The sequence below is a fragment of the Papaver somniferum genome, chromosome 2 (genome assembly GCF_003573695.1).
Source record: "Papaver somniferum cultivar HN1 chromosome 2, ASM357369v1, whole genome shotgun sequence".
NCBI lineage: Eukaryota > Viridiplantae > Streptophyta > Magnoliopsida > Ranunculales > Papaveraceae > Papaver > Papaver somniferum.
The window spans coordinates 177,084,024-177,101,383 of NC_039359.1; the positions used below are offsets into that span (position 1 = coordinate 177,084,024).

Genomic DNA, 17,360 nt, shown 5'->3' on the forward strand with positions numbered 1-17,360 from the left:
AACTTCCACTTTTACTGCCTGCCAATTTACCACAGTATCACCTACTAAAAGTCTAAAACACTTCATCACTAGTGAAGAGGAGACCATAATAACAACCAATTCCTGCATAAAAAGTATCATATTCATTAATAAGGAATTAAGGATATAGGTCCAGGATTGTGATTCATATAAGAATCCTCAAAGTGACAGTAACTATTATCTATGTTTGTCCTTTTATATACAAAAGTGGACAAACTGAAGTACTGAACTGAAGCTACCGTCTACTGAACTGACTTTGAAATCTTGAATCACAACCTAAACCCTCATATGCAGTCACATATACAATATATATCGTTAGTGTCTCCCTTCATATTTATACAAAAAATAGGAGACAGTGATATCATATGGAAGTCCAAAATATTTCCTAAATCAGTGCCCAAAAAATGTTCTTTTTCCATGTATCTTTGTAATTGTGTCTAGAAGTGTATCACTTCAAGATGCTCCAGTATGAATCTGTAATTTCCAGCAAAAAGTATATCAAACAAAAGGATGTGTTAATGTAAATAAATAGAATTTTCATAATTACCCGCTTTATATCGCTGAAGTACAGATACTAATTAGACGCATAAGAACTTACTGCCTCATTGTTGTTTGCTGGCTCAAATGCCAATACATCCTCACTAATATCATTATCTTTCACTTCCTCAACATCAGTTGATGCAGCTCCTACATATAATTGAAAATAAGTAATTATCAATCTCATATATATTGTTAAATAGACTTACAACTAATTTTAAATATTACTCAAGACACTTAGCCTCTTACCGATTCCATATATCCAATCACGAGTTGTTATCAATGCCTCGGCACTTTCAGGTGATAAGGAGCTGTGATATCTGTCAAGTACCCTTCCCCCAAGGCTAAATGCAGATTCCGAAGCAACAGTTGAAATAGGAATTGATAAAATATCGGTTGCCATTCTTGTAAGATTAGGGTATCGTAGTTCTTGGCTTCTCCAATACTTCAAGATGTCAAAATCAGTTGACATTGATCCTGATGACTCACTTAGATATTGTTCTAGTTCTGACTTGTCATTGTTGACCACCATTTTTTTTTGCCGCGGCAAATTCCTGCATCAAAAAACTTCAACAATTAACTACCAGTTCTATATGGACAGTTATAGAAATGTTCAAGCAGTTAAAACTTAAAGAAATATCACCTGCATAAAAGCACTTCCATTGCGTCCAGAATTCCCCATTTACAGTACCCGAATTCTGAGTTTCATTGGTTGTCGAACCTCTTAAAGTTGACGCCGTATGATACTCTTTATAGAGTGCCGCCATCCTTTTTCTAATAATATCAACTTCCTTCTTCATTTCACGCTCAACAGATACACCTTTTCTAAAGTAAACTCTACAAATTCAAACTTCAATCGAGGGTCTAAAACGACTGCATTGCCAATATTGGACTCAATTTTTTCCAATACTTGGCAAATTTTTCTTGCATTTTCTTCGCCATGTTTCTGATGAACTCAATGTCATTAGTTGTCTCTTGATCTAATAATACTTTAATCTGACAAACCCCATCAAAATAAAAATTAGAAGTAGGATACTTGTTTCCAGAGAATAGAGTCGTGAGGTCATAAAAGACCTTGAGAAACTTCGTGACCACTTTGATTTGCTCCCATTCTTCCCCATTAGGAGACTGCATAGTCAGGGTCCACCAACCTCAAATGAGTGAAGACTTTTCATACGAAATACAACTTTGCAACATAAGATAAGTAGAATTCCATCTTGTCTTAACATCTTGTCGAACACCCATCTTTACTGACATTCCTAAATCGCTGACAGTATCCAAGAAATTTTGTTTTCTTCTTTGTGAACCTTTAAGGTACTTCACTGCTAACCTTATCTTGATTACTGCTGGATCAATCTGTCAGTCCATCTCTTACAATAAGATTTATTATGTGAGCACAACACCTTATATGAAAGTTTCTTTTCCCAGTATCCGACATAACATTCCTTGCAATGAATCGACTCTTCATTATCTTAACACATGAAGTATTTGATGCAGCATCCAAAGTGATGCTGGTTACTTTTCCTTCAATTCCCCAATCATTTAACATCAGAAATAACTTATCTGAAAGTGCTTGACCAGTATGGGGTGGTGGCAGTGGAGAAAATTTAAAAGAAACTTCTGCAATACCCAATCTTGATCAACAAAGTGTACTGTTAAACTTATGTATCCAGTGGTGTTGACGGAGGTCCACATGTCTGATGTTAGACATATTTTACCTGGAGCACATTGTAATTTCTTGCGAATAACTTCTTTTTGGAACTTATGCATTTTAAGAATATCAGACCTTGTAGTATTCCTTGATATGGTTTCAACATCGACATTCAGATAACTACATAACTCCCTAAATTCAGTCCATTATACACAATTAAAGGAGAGATTTTTACCAATAATTAGTCTTGTAACTAAATCCCGAACTTTTGATTGATCTATTTTGCGTGCACGAGTAGCCAGTTCTCCATTATTTGTAGATAACAAAAGTTGCCCCACATCTTGCATCTTCAGTCTAGGGCACTTCTTTAAATGCCTTGACATAGTTGATGTTCCTCCTTTCTGACTGTCATAAGCATATTCCTTCCCACAATGCTTGCACGTAGCCTTTTTTTTACCATCTTTGTCTCGTGACTAATCAAAATCATTCCATACTTTTGATGTAAATTTCCTTTTCTTTGAAGCATTCTCTTGAATTGTCATCGACTCTACTACTGTGATATCCTCTTCACTCATGACATCGTCATGGTCTTCTTCAACTGACATTTTGGGAAGCTACATAAAGAATTCAAAAATCAAAATTAGTAAGCCTTGAGCTACATCACAGGGGACTAGAGCTGTCAATAATTAAAATCCCAACAAGTACACATCCCAAACTGGCAAAGGAAAAGGCAACAAAAGTATGCTTTTTTACACTTTCATGTAAGCCAAAATAAAACATGTGCTTTCTGATTCTGACATGCTGCATATGGAGTTCATTTCCATTTTCAGAATCAGTAAACCTTTGTAATTCAAATAAATATTCACAAGCATAACGTAAGCAAGCTATGCATTATTAATTTATTATAGATTGACATTAAGAGATAGATTGACATTAAGAGGATTGTGGATTGGGGTTAACAATAAATCTAGGTGAGTTAACAATAAATGACACAAATTCGTGAAAAGGGGATTGGGGTTCTAAGAATCATTTCCACAAATACCTAACAGTACTTAAAACAAGTTATGCATTAAAAACTTAGAACTACTCACCTAGATTAGGAAAGTAGAAGTAAAATCATCGGCCAATTTTTCCTATTCTTCTTCAACGGTAGTCTAAAGAAAGCCCTAACCCCTGAAAATCAAACAGATAGTTAGAAAATTAAAAAAAAAAAAAGATCATTAAAGTTAAAACTTAAAGATCAAAATCTAATCTATAACTTAGAAGTGAAAAAACAACCTAAAGATAAAACTTGGTTAGTTGATTACGAGTAAAGCCCTAACCCTAACCCCTGAAAATCAAACAGAATAACAGATAGTTAGAAAATTAAAAAAAAAAATCATTATAGTTAAACTCAAAGATCAAAATCTAATCTAGAACTCAGAATAGAAAAAACAACCCTATTTAGTTTTAAGTTAGAAAAAGAGACGAACACGAATACCTCTGCCTCCAGTCCAGACTCCAGTCCAGATCTAAAACTTGAAGAGAAGTTTTCTGATTTCTCTTTCTTTAGAAAACTTAGATAAGAATGAGAAGTACCTGGTTACCTGGGTAGCAGGTGAAATACTACCGATACCTCCGATAACAAGTTATTATCATAATTTAACGGGTTGGCTGGTGACCCGCGGGTTAGACCTAGCCCGACTTGTTTTCTATTAGGGTCAGATATAACAGACCTAGCCCGGCCCGTTTAGGAAACAAGCCCAGCCAAGCCGGCTTGAAACAAGCCGGGCTAGGGTCAACCCGCGGGCCGGGTTACTAATTGACAGCTCTACTAATGCCTCCAAGTAACTTTGCTTCCTAATTTCAAAGAAAAGCTTAATCGAGTATCGATTACTGGTTAACCCGGTAAAACCAAGAAGGCAATTCTTAACTTCTTCCCAATGGCCATTTCGTAACTCATTCTCGAAATACTTCATGTTAAAGTAAATACCAGATTCTTGTTCAAACCTAATATTATTCAATTACTTTTGGCTTGGGAGAAGTTGCGTATCCTTCTATAATGTAAAAGGTTACATACAGTAAATAACAATGAAACTACAAAAAAGGATGCCATGGTAGTATGACTATACCTTGCCGAAAAATGCACTAAACAGCTAGTACATTATCACCGATCATATGATGTTTCCACAGAGATTTTATCTTGTTCTCCATTTTTTATTTCAAACACACATATTGTCGTTAGGGCTTATCTAACAACAGACCCAATGCTATAGTGCACCTGTAGTCCACATGAATTGCAAAGATGGTTTAGGCATCCCCAATGTCAATCCCCCCTGTTTAAGAAAAAAAAAACAGAAAAATTAATTGATAGGAAATACAAAAAGTGAAACTAAAAAAAACCCAGGAAATTAAGAGATTATTAACACCGATTTATATTCCTAATTTCTGACTCAAGGTAACACCACCATCATGGAAGGTCGCTCAGCAGGAAATGCCACTCTAAGAACTATCGCCACTTCTTTCCGGACTGATTGATATAATAAACCGAGGATTTGAGCGACACCTTCTTCAGTCTTGACTTTAGATCTAACCCAATCTACAATACTTTTTCCTTCTCCAAATTCCGGCACTACTGATTTTTTTTACCAATTGCGTCTCCATTAGTACTACTCCATAACTGTATATATCGCTCTTCTCATAAATCAAGGAATAATTGTGCTTCCGCTAGGATGAAGACTACCCATTAATCAATTAGTCTCTGTAACAAAGAAAGCAATAGTTAGAAGAACATAGCACCGGAAGATGCAATTGAAATCGACGGACGACAGCAAAGGATAATAGGTTTAGGTTTACCCAAGAATAGAGACTTTTCTTGTTTATTCTTTTGAGTAAAAATCGCACCTGCAAAATACTGTAATTAGAACAAAACTAATAATTGAAACAAAATATACGAATAATGAAGAAAAGAAGATATAGAGGCAGGACGAAAAGAATATCCAACAATCACAATTGAAAACCAAACAAATTGAAGAGATTACTTGTTTAACAAACTAAATAAATTTATTTAGACATACCATAGAATTTATAAAGTACCTCCGTTTTACTGACCTCGTTTTTTTGTTATCCCTGTTTTTTAGAAATTTTCTAAAGTGTCCCAATTGTTTAGTTTTCCATCCTAGTTAGTCAACACTGTTTACTTCCTTTAAAGTTTACTTCTTTACCCTTTACTTGTTAGTACGTTTACCTTCTACATCATTTTTTCAATTTGTCGAGTTCGGTTCATGATCATGTCATCATTTTCAGGTTTGTTTCATCATTTCCTGAAAGGGTTCATCATTTCCAAGTGTCTTGGGGTTTTTGGTTGGTGGAGAATCAATCTTCTACAATATTTTTCCGGTTAGTCGAGCCTGGTTCAGGGTCGTTACACCACTTTCAGGTTCGTCGAGCCTAGTTCAGGATCGTTACACCCTCTTTCAGGATCGTCGAATCATTATCCTCTCTACCAAGGAGATGTAGTTCAGGGGTAAATAGGACTTTTAATAGGAAAGATAACTGCCACCTAGCACTTAACTGGATGGAATTTTTCTTTTAAATAAAACGGGGTACTTTAGAAAATTTGTAAAAAACGGGGGTATTTTTGAAATGTACATTTCAAAACAGGGGTACTTTATAAAATATCCCTTTTCTTTTTGTCGCCGTTCAACTCTTATTTTACTTTTTTAATCTTTCGGAGAAGAAACCTGAGCGTACGTCTAAGTAGCAAAATAAATTTGGTGGTGTTCTCGGTCGAAGTGTTAGTGGTGTGAAACAACAGGGGTTTTTTATTGGCTGAAATATATCTCAGTGGGACTAGAAACTCTCGGAAGAGAATTTTGTACAACTTTTAATCACAACAAAAAAAATTCACCTGAAATTATATTATTAATTAATAATTAATTGGGCAATTTAGTGACTCTTTTGGAATAATTGACAAATAAATTTTTACTTCTGCGACTTTAGATGGTATATCAATATCACAAATCGCGGACCCAATAATACAACAGACTGATACATATGCTACTGCTGTTTTACATTCACATATGATGAAAAATTGGTTGAAGAATATCCCAATTCATATGTATCCCAAAGATATAACATAACAAAATATATACCAAAGGAATCAATGCTTATAAAACAGGAGGGTTTGTTGTGTCACGCAACAGCTGAGATACATTCATTTTTCCAACTACCACCGGTTAGGATTTTCCCATCTCCTCCCGGTCCAATCTGCTTTTGGTCAATCCAATGGCTGATAATCGACCGATGAAAGGGAGGCCTTCTATGCGATCAAAAAAATGCACCATGTCAGACACAATAAATGTCCCAAGAATTTAAAATTGAAATTTCCAATCTCATAATTTCACAAAATTAAAGTTCAATTTGAGATAATCAATCAAATTAAACACAAATTTCGGTCAGATTTAATCAAACAAGCAAACTAACAGTTCAAAGATTATCAAAATAGGCAGTAGATTGGTCTGAATTGCTCGATTTCAGTTTCGTTTTCATAAAAAAAAAATATATAATCGATTCTCAGATTCCAAATCTATCTTTATCGATTTTATAATCCAACTGAAGCTTTTATGCTCAACCCATTGATTTGTAGCTTGGAAAAATCAGATTAGATCAATTGCAGTAGATAACTCTGGATTTGTAAAACTGCAGTAGCAGAGAATCGGGTAAAGATGATAGAGTTTCCGGATCCGGTATATCAAGATCCGATGTGTACCCATAAATGCACCACCCAACTCACCTTGTTAGTTACTGAACTGATGACGAAGAACCATTTTTTCCATCTGATTTGATGAAAGCTTGAATCAAAATTGATGGGAAAAAATTTATTTGGAAATCAGTTGTTCATCTTTAATTAGATTTGAAAAATAATAAAATCATTGGAAAACTAAAAAGGGTATATACTAATATGTTATATGTTTATATATATAGAAAGCATATGGTTCTAAGCTTTCCTCTTAAACCTTCTATCACTTCATCATTCATCTGTTGGGGTGGAGTTGCAGATCACCATTCGGAAGAGGAAGGGAACAATAAATTAACGGCACACACACTGGAACAGAGGTAATTAAGAGGGTGATGTACGATAATAACCCTGACAATGTTGACATCTTGTAAGAGCTTGACATTTGGTCAGCAAGCTTTTGAATTTTCACTTACGTGGAGTTGAATGTTCCACCTAGGCAAGGCATGGATTATTTTTTGTTCGCCATCTTCCCACCGTTTAGGTAGTCATATTGCAACATTTAATTTTTATAAGGTCGCTTTTTTGCTTTGTTTTTTCCACTATGTGTTTGTTTTTGTGTTTCTTCCATAGTAAATGATTATGTATAAAAATATTTTGACCTTGAGCCGTTTTTTCCGTCTGCCTTTACTGCTGTAGCAGTCATCTAGTATTATTATCCACCATTCAGCTGTATTAAATCCCTGTCTTTTGCACATTCAATTTTTAACGCCGAACCAGATTTCATTAGGATTTCCATTACCGCTTCAGCACCGAAAGAAAATAAAATATCAATCGACAGCAGAAATCGGGAATTAATGGGCAACTCATCATCACACTCTTAATTGATTTTTTTCAGCCGCATAAATCCTAGGAGGTCATTCCATCTTCAGCACCAGAAGTTATTCCCAGCCTAATTGAATTTTTTGTGACTTTAGAAAGGAAAAACGCTCATCCCAGCTTTAATTGGATATTCCATATAAATGTTTAATCTCATTCGAGAGCAGCATCAGTTACATCAGTTGAGCATGTAAGTTTCACCTCTTTCCTTACTTCTCTTTACATGTTCTGTCCATGGTTGTTCCAATTTATTCATGTAGATTTGATTGGTATAACCAATTTAGTTAATATCGGATATCGGTTCATCTCGGCCGGGACCGATACACTGGTACGATTTTATATCGGGGATATTATCGTTGAAATATCGGTTCTAGATTTAGAGACTATAATTTTATATTAAACATTTCTCCACACATTTTCGGATAAGATATAATAGATAACATCAATTTTATCAAAAAAACAAAAGAGTAACTTTAGTAGATTTGCTTCGAGAGCTACATGCACCTCTACTACCACCCGGAAGACTTTCTTCGCCAAAATTACCCTTAAACTTTATAAAAAACGACCAATACCGTCTCATATCAGGAAATATAGGAAAATTTCGTATCGACCGATACGGCCGATATTATCGGACGAATATCGTAGCCCCGATATCCTTCTTATCGTATCGTTCTGGATCGATATCCGAAATATCCCCGATATATCGGCCGATACGGCCGATATTGACTACATTGGGTATAACCACTTAGGGTTATAGCCAAAAGTTGATTTCGACCGAAAACATTCACATTAGAGGTAAATATTGCTTCTTCTAGAAGCAACGATCATGTTTTGTGTCATTCATAGTAGCACATATACCTAGGTGGTTGCGCGTTCTCTTCCTCATAATATTACGCTAATTTTCCAAGTAATTCATTTCTAATTCATTCCCTACATACGCACTCATATGTTCCACATGGTGTATGCTCGGTCCTAGGGCGTGTGATCTTCTTTGACTTTGTTATGTTAATTTTCCCGTTTCCCTTTCTTTTTAAGTAATTTTATGTTGTTTTTAATTATTTGTGTGTTGTTTATTACATGTAGCTCCGTACCAAAACAGTTGATATGACATCCCAGATGATTTGCTGGCTGTAGAAGGTACGTTCATCAACCACACATGACAGCTTCAACAGCTTACAGTCCCTCGATCAATCATGCGTCGTTACAGTTAAAGTGACTAAGAAATGGGAAGAGGTGGACTTTATGTCCACCAAAGATGTCACCAGTCTTGACATTGTTGTCGTTGTAGAGCAGATACTAATCCATTTTGTAATCCCATTCCCATCGTTGTTCAATTCCCTTTCTTTTTCTTTGAAATTTTTATGTGCTAACACATTCTCTTATACAGGGAGAGGAGATACACGTCGCCATCCCGAAGAATCTGATGTGGAAGTTGATAAACAGATCTAAAAAGGCAGTTAGTTTTCTATCTGTAATGTTCACATTTCTCGAAATGTAACTCCCTTGGTTGTGTATTCACTGAAATTTGAAATGCCAGCATTATAGAAAGAGAACAACATTTTCTTATTTCAGTGTTATGCGACAGTAGACTATGATTTGAAGATGAGCATGGAAATGAGTAGAAGAGTACACCATAATCATAAATTAGGTATTAAATTTTTCTTCCTTCGCGTTCACTCCTCAAAAGATTTTTATCCATGTTCTTTTTCTTCTTATTTCTGTAAGTCCATCTAACCAAGTAGTATTCCTTCTTTCTTTGAAACCGGCACTTTGGAAGAGTCTGCCAAAACCTTGAAAGATCTTCGTTTTTTCGTCTGGATTGAACTACCCCTCCCGGGTCGATAAGCTCTATGTCTCTTGCTTCACTCTCTCATCTGTACTGAAAATTCAAGGGTTAGTAAATTCTAATATTGTTCTTCTATTATGTATTCGTAGTATTGTTATTTAGTTGTCTTGATCAACTTTTTTCTTAGGGTGAATTAGAGTAGCTTTGCACGTTTTTAAGGATTATTTTGTATTATTTCCAAATTGGAATCAAGGTCTAAATTCTTTTGGTATGTTTCTGGAAAAGCCATCCAACAATTCTTCACAGTTATGTAATTGAATGATAATTAAACTGAATTTCACGGTTTCTTATCCAAACACTCTTCACTCTATTTGAGAGATTTTCTTAACTGGGATACTACTTCGGCTAACTTTGTACTAGATGGGCACTACATTGGTAATTTTGATATATTAGATTCTAAAACGGTAGAAGATTGCAAGAGGCTGGATAGAGTCCACTCAAGCGGCTATTTAATATCTAACAAAACCAGAAAGATATGCCTTATTCCTTCTTTAACTGCGAATTACAATCTCGCTGTCGCAACTTCTTCTGATTTGTGCTCAAATATTGTATATGTGAAGTTTAAAAATGGTTAATATCCTAATTGGTACATTTGATGTGTATTGTCTTCCAAATGTAGTAAGCGATTCTGCTACATGACCAGCTGCGTAACAACTAGTTGAAAGCTTTGCATACGTGGACAGTACATGCAGGTGAGAGGTAAACTTTTTAATTTTCCATGTAATCGAACTAAAAGAAGAAGAAAGAAGACTAGCAAGGTGAACCGGATAGATATAAGATATTGAATCCACCCTGCAAACATCACATACATGTTTTACAGTGGATCATTGATCTCTATGAAACGTCTAAGGTCCTTAATTTCCAAACTATTTAGTATTTAAATCATAGAAATGGTTTGGTTATTTGAGAACTTGCTAATAACGTAATTCAGTTACAGGTTGACGAAGCTTCTGAAACTTTATCTATTGATTCAACTTTAATATCGAACCAAACCATCAAGATCGATAACCAGAGAAGCTTTAGTTTCAAAAGATAAATTTTTAATGACGAGATAATTAGTATAAATAAGAGGATGAATAACAATAGTATATATCCATATATAGGAATAAGGTGCCGGTAACTTCAGTTCCCAGGGAAGACATTAGAAAATTAACCAGTAGGTGGTGAGGAAAATGCGAACTTCAATTTTCGTTTCTATTTGATTGTTTGTCATATTATACAGGCTGGAGTAGCCACGTCATCAATCATGGATTTTAAAAGACAAATTAGCCCTCCACGTCCGATATGCGGTCAACTAGTTGTTAGATTAAGCTGGTAATATAGCATTTTCGATGTAGTAAGGGTGTACATGAAGAAGAAACATTTTTTTTTTGTTTTCGCAACATAATCCACTGGGGAATGAAAGTAATGAGGTTCCAATGCAGGACGGCGAAGAAAAAATCTGAAGAAGCGGACCTATTTAGGACGGCTAAAATAATCATCTGGGATGAGGTTCCGATGCAGCATCGGTACTGCGTCAAAACGGTAGAACGATGTTTAAGGGACGTCAGATCAGACTAGAGACCTTTTGGAGGTATAACGATTGTCCCAGGTGGCGACTTCAGACAAACTCTACCAGTGATAGAAAAGGGAAGACGAGAACAAATCGTGGGTGCCTCCCTAAGGAGTTCCATGCTGTGGACCAGCATCATTGTGCTCAAATTGACCCAGAACATGAGACTTGGAAACACCGACCCTGAAAATGTACAATTTGCAGAATTCCTACTAGAGGTAACACCACGAATACATTGGAGTAGTAGTGAACAAGGCTAAATTATTTATTAGAGTACTTGAAACTAATATCTGATATCTGAAATACAACCCAAAGGAAAACGTGGAATTCCCATCTTCTCTTCATAGATGCGCGGATCTAAACCATCTGATATCTGAAATATATCCGGGAATACAAGAAGAGAAAAATACCGTCCGCGTAGTATCTGACAGAGATAACCATTCTGTCGCCGAGAAACGAAGACGTCGAAAAAATAAACGAGAGGATTCTACAGATGTATCGGAAAAAGGAGTACACGTATCTGGCGGCAGACAAGGAGGCATAAACTAAAGAGAAGGGAGCGGTTGGTTTCACTGGGTGTCCGTCTGAATCACTGAATACGTTGAATCCGTCCTGCTTGCCACCCTTTAAGTTGGACCTCAAAGTTGGTTGTCCAATTATGATCCTAAGGAATATAGCTCCGAGAGAGGGCTTCTGTAACAGAACAAGACTGAGGGTGGAGATGTGTCTGTCGGCCGCATGTCATAAGAGCAACTATTCTGACGGGTGACAAATAGGGACAAATGGTATTCATTCTGAGAATACCACTGACCCCATCATCAGCGGACGTCCCAGTCAGGATGACAAGAAGATAATTCCCTGCAAGGTTGGTATATGCAATGGCAATTAACAAGTCTCAGGGACGGCTGTGAAATTCGTGGGAATCAATTTAAAAACACCAGTGTTCAGTCATGGACAGCTATATGTGGCTTTATCAAGATGAACGACGGCTAGGCAGATGAGGTTGTTGATACTAGAGAGCGATGAAAGAAGAACGACTGCGAATGTGGTCTACCCCAAAGTTCTACTTTAAATAGCATGGATGAAAATTACTGTTCCTTCATATGGGCGTGAGTATTTATGATTTCTGAACAAATACAGGTGATTTTGTAGTTTGGTTAGGTATAGAAGTTTAGACCTTCGTGGCTTATTTTCATGAACATCTAGATTATATTTTTATTTAGAATAATAAGACATGATGTATTTGGTGTTGTTGGTTATGTAGATGGTTTCAAAAACTGTTTCATATAATTGACGTATGCGGTGGTGGGATCAATAATTCAGATGAAATTAAAAATTGGACAACATAGAGTATTAACTGGAAACAATAAATCTAGCAGCAAATAACAATACCCCGTAGAAAATACAAAGCCGGTAAAAATGGATTGTGGGAATGTTATTATTACCCCTACTATCCATGGGCTTTGCACAAACACCCTCGATGGGTAAAAAACAAGTCCAAAACAAAATTACAATTTGTTGACTTCCTTTTTTAACCTTTCACCTTCATTCTTCCTCAACTTATAATCTCAGAAAATGCTTTATCTCTCCTACCAACACCATCTGCATCTCTCCCACCACCATCACCATCTCAATCACCGCCACTACATTTTATACGTTTGGTTTTCAACAGATCTAGAAATCGAGATTTAGGTTTTCGACTTCAATCAAATCTCGAAAGCACTGACCCTGCAATATTGCAATTTCAGTTCGAAGTGAAGATATGAACAAATTCAAATCTCGAAATCAAATCTCGAAATCACTAGCCTGGAATCGATGAACACATGGAGTATATGAAGAGATGTGATATCAAATTAGGGTTTGTAGTGAATCTGAGACTTACAAAAATTCATAGACCAAGAGAAGTCAGATTTGAAATGGAAGATTCGAAGATGGGTTGAATTTGAGTTATCAATAGTGAAGATTATCCAGCAGATTCGAAAATACAATTACTGTGTGATGATGTTGAGATAGGGTTTGTCTTGAATTTGCGGTTGATTACAGAGAATGGAGAGTGATGGGTTTGACTCAGATCGAGAAGAAGAAAGGGGATCTGGTGGTTATTGATGTCGAGAAGAGAAGATAGTTGCTGCAGTAATGGGTTTGATTTATGAGTCTCGGGCAAGAACTTAACTGAAGAAATCAGTGAAGGAAGAAGAACGTCAATGAATTTAATATTGGGTGATTCAGTGAATGTTGGTACTGTTGGGGGTTGTTGATTTATTAGGAAATTGGGTTTAATTCGAAGGTTATGTTAATGGCAGAGATGGTGAATTACAGAATGGGTTTTTGAGAATTGCAGTTGAAGTTGATTGTGTTATTTATTGAATTTGTTGAGAGATGGATGAAATGGGGATTGCAGGTGTCATTGGCATGAGATGGAGCAGCTGAATACTTGGTGATACTGCATATTACAGGGAAGTTGTGGACTGTTGGAGGCAGTGCAGAGCTGAGAATGAATGAGATTGAGTATGCGATACAGGTGCAAGACAAGATGGAGTCAGTGATGCTGCTGAATACTTGGTGATACTGCATATTACAGGGAAGTTGTGGACTGTTGGAGGCAGTGCAGAGCTGAGAATGAATGAGATTGAGTATGAGATACAGGTGCAAGACAAGATGGAGTCAGTGATGTTATTGGAAGAAGGTGAGATGAATTGAGAAATAACAAGAAGATGTAGGTACAGGAAATGGCAGGTTGTTATGATAATGTACATGAACTGGGATAGCAGATGGAGTCTTGGGTATGGTGGTTTTGAACTACAATAGAGAGTGACATGAAGCTGCATAGTGTTTGTGGTACTGGAAATTGTGGAACTGAAATTGCAATATTGCAGGGTCAGTGGGTGGTTTATTGCAGTGGAAGTGGTTTATTGTGTTAGATGTAGTGGTTTGTTGCAGTGGACTTCTGTTGGATGCGTCAAACTATTGGAGACAACTTGACCAAGTTGCTTCCATTATTGGAGACAACTTGAGCTAGTTGCTTCCTTTTTTTGGAGACAACTTGAGAAAGTTGCTTTCACTTTTTGAAGGAAACTTGAGCTAGTTGATTCCAGATTGGAGGCAACTTGAGCTAGTTGATTCCATTTTGGAGGCAACTTGGTTATGTTTTTGGGTCCATTCATTCATCTGAAGTTATCTTATACATATATCTTAGAGTAGCTGTTGTGTTGAGTTGCTGATGATAGTTGTGCTGCTGATGCTCATGCTTTAAAGTCAAGAGGATAAATGAATGCTTAGGAAGTTCAGCAGGAACTCAATATGAGTTGCAGTAGCAGAGATGGAGGATATGGAGTTGTCTGGTGGTAGTTTGAGTTGTGGTGGGTGTAATTGAGACAGACAATATGAACTTGTGTTGGATGCGCGCAAACTACTAGGTATGTATATGTTACAGACCATCAACATCTGTGTAGTTTTATACATCAATAGTTGTAGTATATTTATTTGGATGTGATTTTGTATGTGATTTTACATTAACAAACTTGTGGTGCAACGGTAGCACGACTGACTCCATGTCAGATGATGCGTGTTCGACTCACGCCGGGTTCATTTTTTGTGTATACTTTTCATAATGTGGAGACAACTTGTCCTAGTTGCTTCCATATGTGGAGACAACTTGAGCTAGTTTCCTCCATTATTGAAGACAACTTCAGCAAGTTGCCTCAAGATTTAGAGAAAACTTTCAGCAAGTTGCCTCTAGATGATGGTGGTGGAGTTGGTGGTTGATGGTGGTGACTGGTGGCAGTGGATGAAAGTGGTGATGGTTGGTGGAGGTGGTGGATAGTGGTGGTGGTTGTCGGTGGTGTACAGTAGTGCTGGTTGTCGGTGGTGGTAGTTGGCGGTGGTGGTTGGCGGCGGTGGTGGAGGAAAATGGCGGTGCTGGTTGGCGGCGGTGGCGGTTGGAGGCGACGGTGGTGGTGGTTGTGGTGGTGGTCGTTGGTGGTGGTGGGCGGCGGAGGTGGTGGACAGTGGTGGTGATCGGCGGCGGTAGTGGTGGACAGTGGTGGCGGTTGGCGGTGGTGGACAGTGGTGGTGGTTGGCGACGATGGTGGTGGTTGGCGGTGGTGGTTGGAGGTGGTGGTGGTTGTTGTTGGTGGTTGTTGGCGGTGGACAGTGGTGATGGCGGACAATAGAGTTTTTTTTTTGTTTTTTTTTTTGGTGAATAGTGGTTAGTGGTAATGGTTTTGTATATATATATTCATAAAAGAGGGTATTATATGTATGATGCTAGTGGTATTTGTAAAGTTCAAAAGGGTATATTTGTTATGGGTCTCATAGTATGAGTATAGAGATGTTCCCAAAGGATTCCACCAATTGCAGGAAAAAATCCATGGACCCCTTGAACTTTTATCGAATCAATTTAATATCAACAAACTCTTCAAGTGTCACCCACACTACCAATAAACGCCTTCTAAAAATTGAACACATAAATTTCAGTAAAAAAAACACAGAACTGTGTAACTTTGGAAATAAAATCCAGATGATAACGTAAGAAGACAGCCGGACGTGATATGACACCCCATAATAACAGTGTGAATAGCCCGCGCTTGCACGGGCTCAGATTGGTAGTCCTATCTAAGTAATTCATAAGTTCCTCCACATGATGCTTATCAAAGTTTCAAACTTCTCCGTTTTCGGTTTTGGTTGGTCTATCTTCTGGTAAAGCAAGAGCAACCCTGTAGATGGTTGGATTTTCGACAAAGGCTAAAATCGTAAAACACAATTGTACATACTCCTGATCCAACAATCAGATGAGTATTGAGGCTCATGTCTCTCATTGAAGCATGAAAGTTCATGCCGCAGAACCTCTGACGAGAATACTTTCTCTCAGAGCATATGCAGATGTGCAGTCTCTCAACTGAGACAACGACATTGTCATGAATACTGAGCAATTTCAGTAATCACTTTTATATAGAATCGAACGATTGGACGGCTCCTAGACAGCTTGCCTGCTAGTATAGAGCGATAACGTCTTCAGGATGTAACAATGTTTTCCTGACTATATAAAGACATGTGTATAGAATCATTTGATTGGACGGCTCCTAAACAGCTTGCCTGCTAGTATAGAGCGATAACGTCTTCAGGATGCAACAACGTGTTTTCCCGGACTATACTATACATAATAAATATGACGCTTCAACAAGCTCATATCGCTCAATCTTGAATAATTAATGCTCCTAGACAGCATGCCTGCTAATATAGAGCCATCATTAATTATCTCTAATCGTTACTGAATATTCAGCAATATTCTACGATTCTTCGTAACATTTCGTCACTTCAATTCGTGGTTCTTCCCAGCAGAATTCCACGGGTTAGTGATAAATGTTCAATACGGGCATCTGAGCAGCTATCGAGTAAGCCTTGGCCAAAATGGTGTTAGTATACTCAGCATAATGCACGAACGAGCACATGAATGCGCAAACGAGCATTCCAAAACATGAAGGAACGATAAACCTATACAAAGTAGGAAGAATAATAATAATAAAATATTATCAAGGCGCTGGGGACTGGGCCCACCGGCCGGCCGGTCGTGTCGTGGCCAGTCCCACATCCAATTTTATATTTTATCATATTTTTATTATTTTCCTTGATCTCATGAAAATCCCTTCATTTGAGCAAATCTCCTTCGTCTCAAAGAAACTCCCCAGTCTCATGGCGTTTTTTCGTATCAAAGAAATAATAAAATTTAGGAAAGGTGTCGCGGGACCAGGTCCATTAGCTGGCCGGCCATGTCCTATCCGTGGCCGGTCCCACACCTCATGACTCATTATTATATTATTATTCCCTCAAGACATGAAAATTCCCTGATATTTCCCTCAATTCATGAATATTATAGAAATTAGGGAGAAAACGCACGGGACCCGGGCCATGGCCTGTCCCACACGCCCGTGTCTTATTATTTTAATATTATTTGTTTCCTCATCCCATGGAAACTCCTTCACTTCAAGGAAATTCTCTAGTTTCAGCAAACTCCTTGGATTCATGAAATTTCACTCAAGTTCATGAAAAATAATATAAAATTAGGGAAACCCGTGGGATCGGGAAAGCCGGCCGGTCACACCCTAGCCGGTCCCAGACGTCCCTTATTTTATCATTATTATTTTTTATGTTTCCCATCTCA

General features: G+C 37.4%; 2 long non-coding RNA genes across 2 annotated transcripts; both read right to left on the reverse strand.

The window, feature by feature from the left end:
• Nucleotides 1–2,128: 2,128 nt before the first annotated feature.
• LOC113354273 lies at nt 2,129–5,166 on the reverse strand. The gene is made up of 6 exons (XR_003361766.1): nt 5,042–5,166; nt 4,615–4,946; nt 4,318–4,521; nt 3,485–3,536; nt 3,298–3,379; nt 2,129–2,820 (listed from the first exon to the last, which is right to left on the reverse strand). It is a non-coding gene; the product is annotated as an uncharacterized LOC113354273 (long non-coding RNA).
• Nucleotides 5,167–6,154: 988 nt separating this feature from the next.
• LOC113354274 lies at nt 6,155–7,254 on the reverse strand. Its single transcript, XR_003361767.1, has 2 exons — nt 6,981–7,254; nt 6,155–6,506 (listed from the first exon to the last, which is right to left on the reverse strand). It is a non-coding gene; the product is annotated as an uncharacterized LOC113354274 (long non-coding RNA).
• Between the last annotated feature and the right edge of the window lie 10,106 nt (nt 7,255–17,360).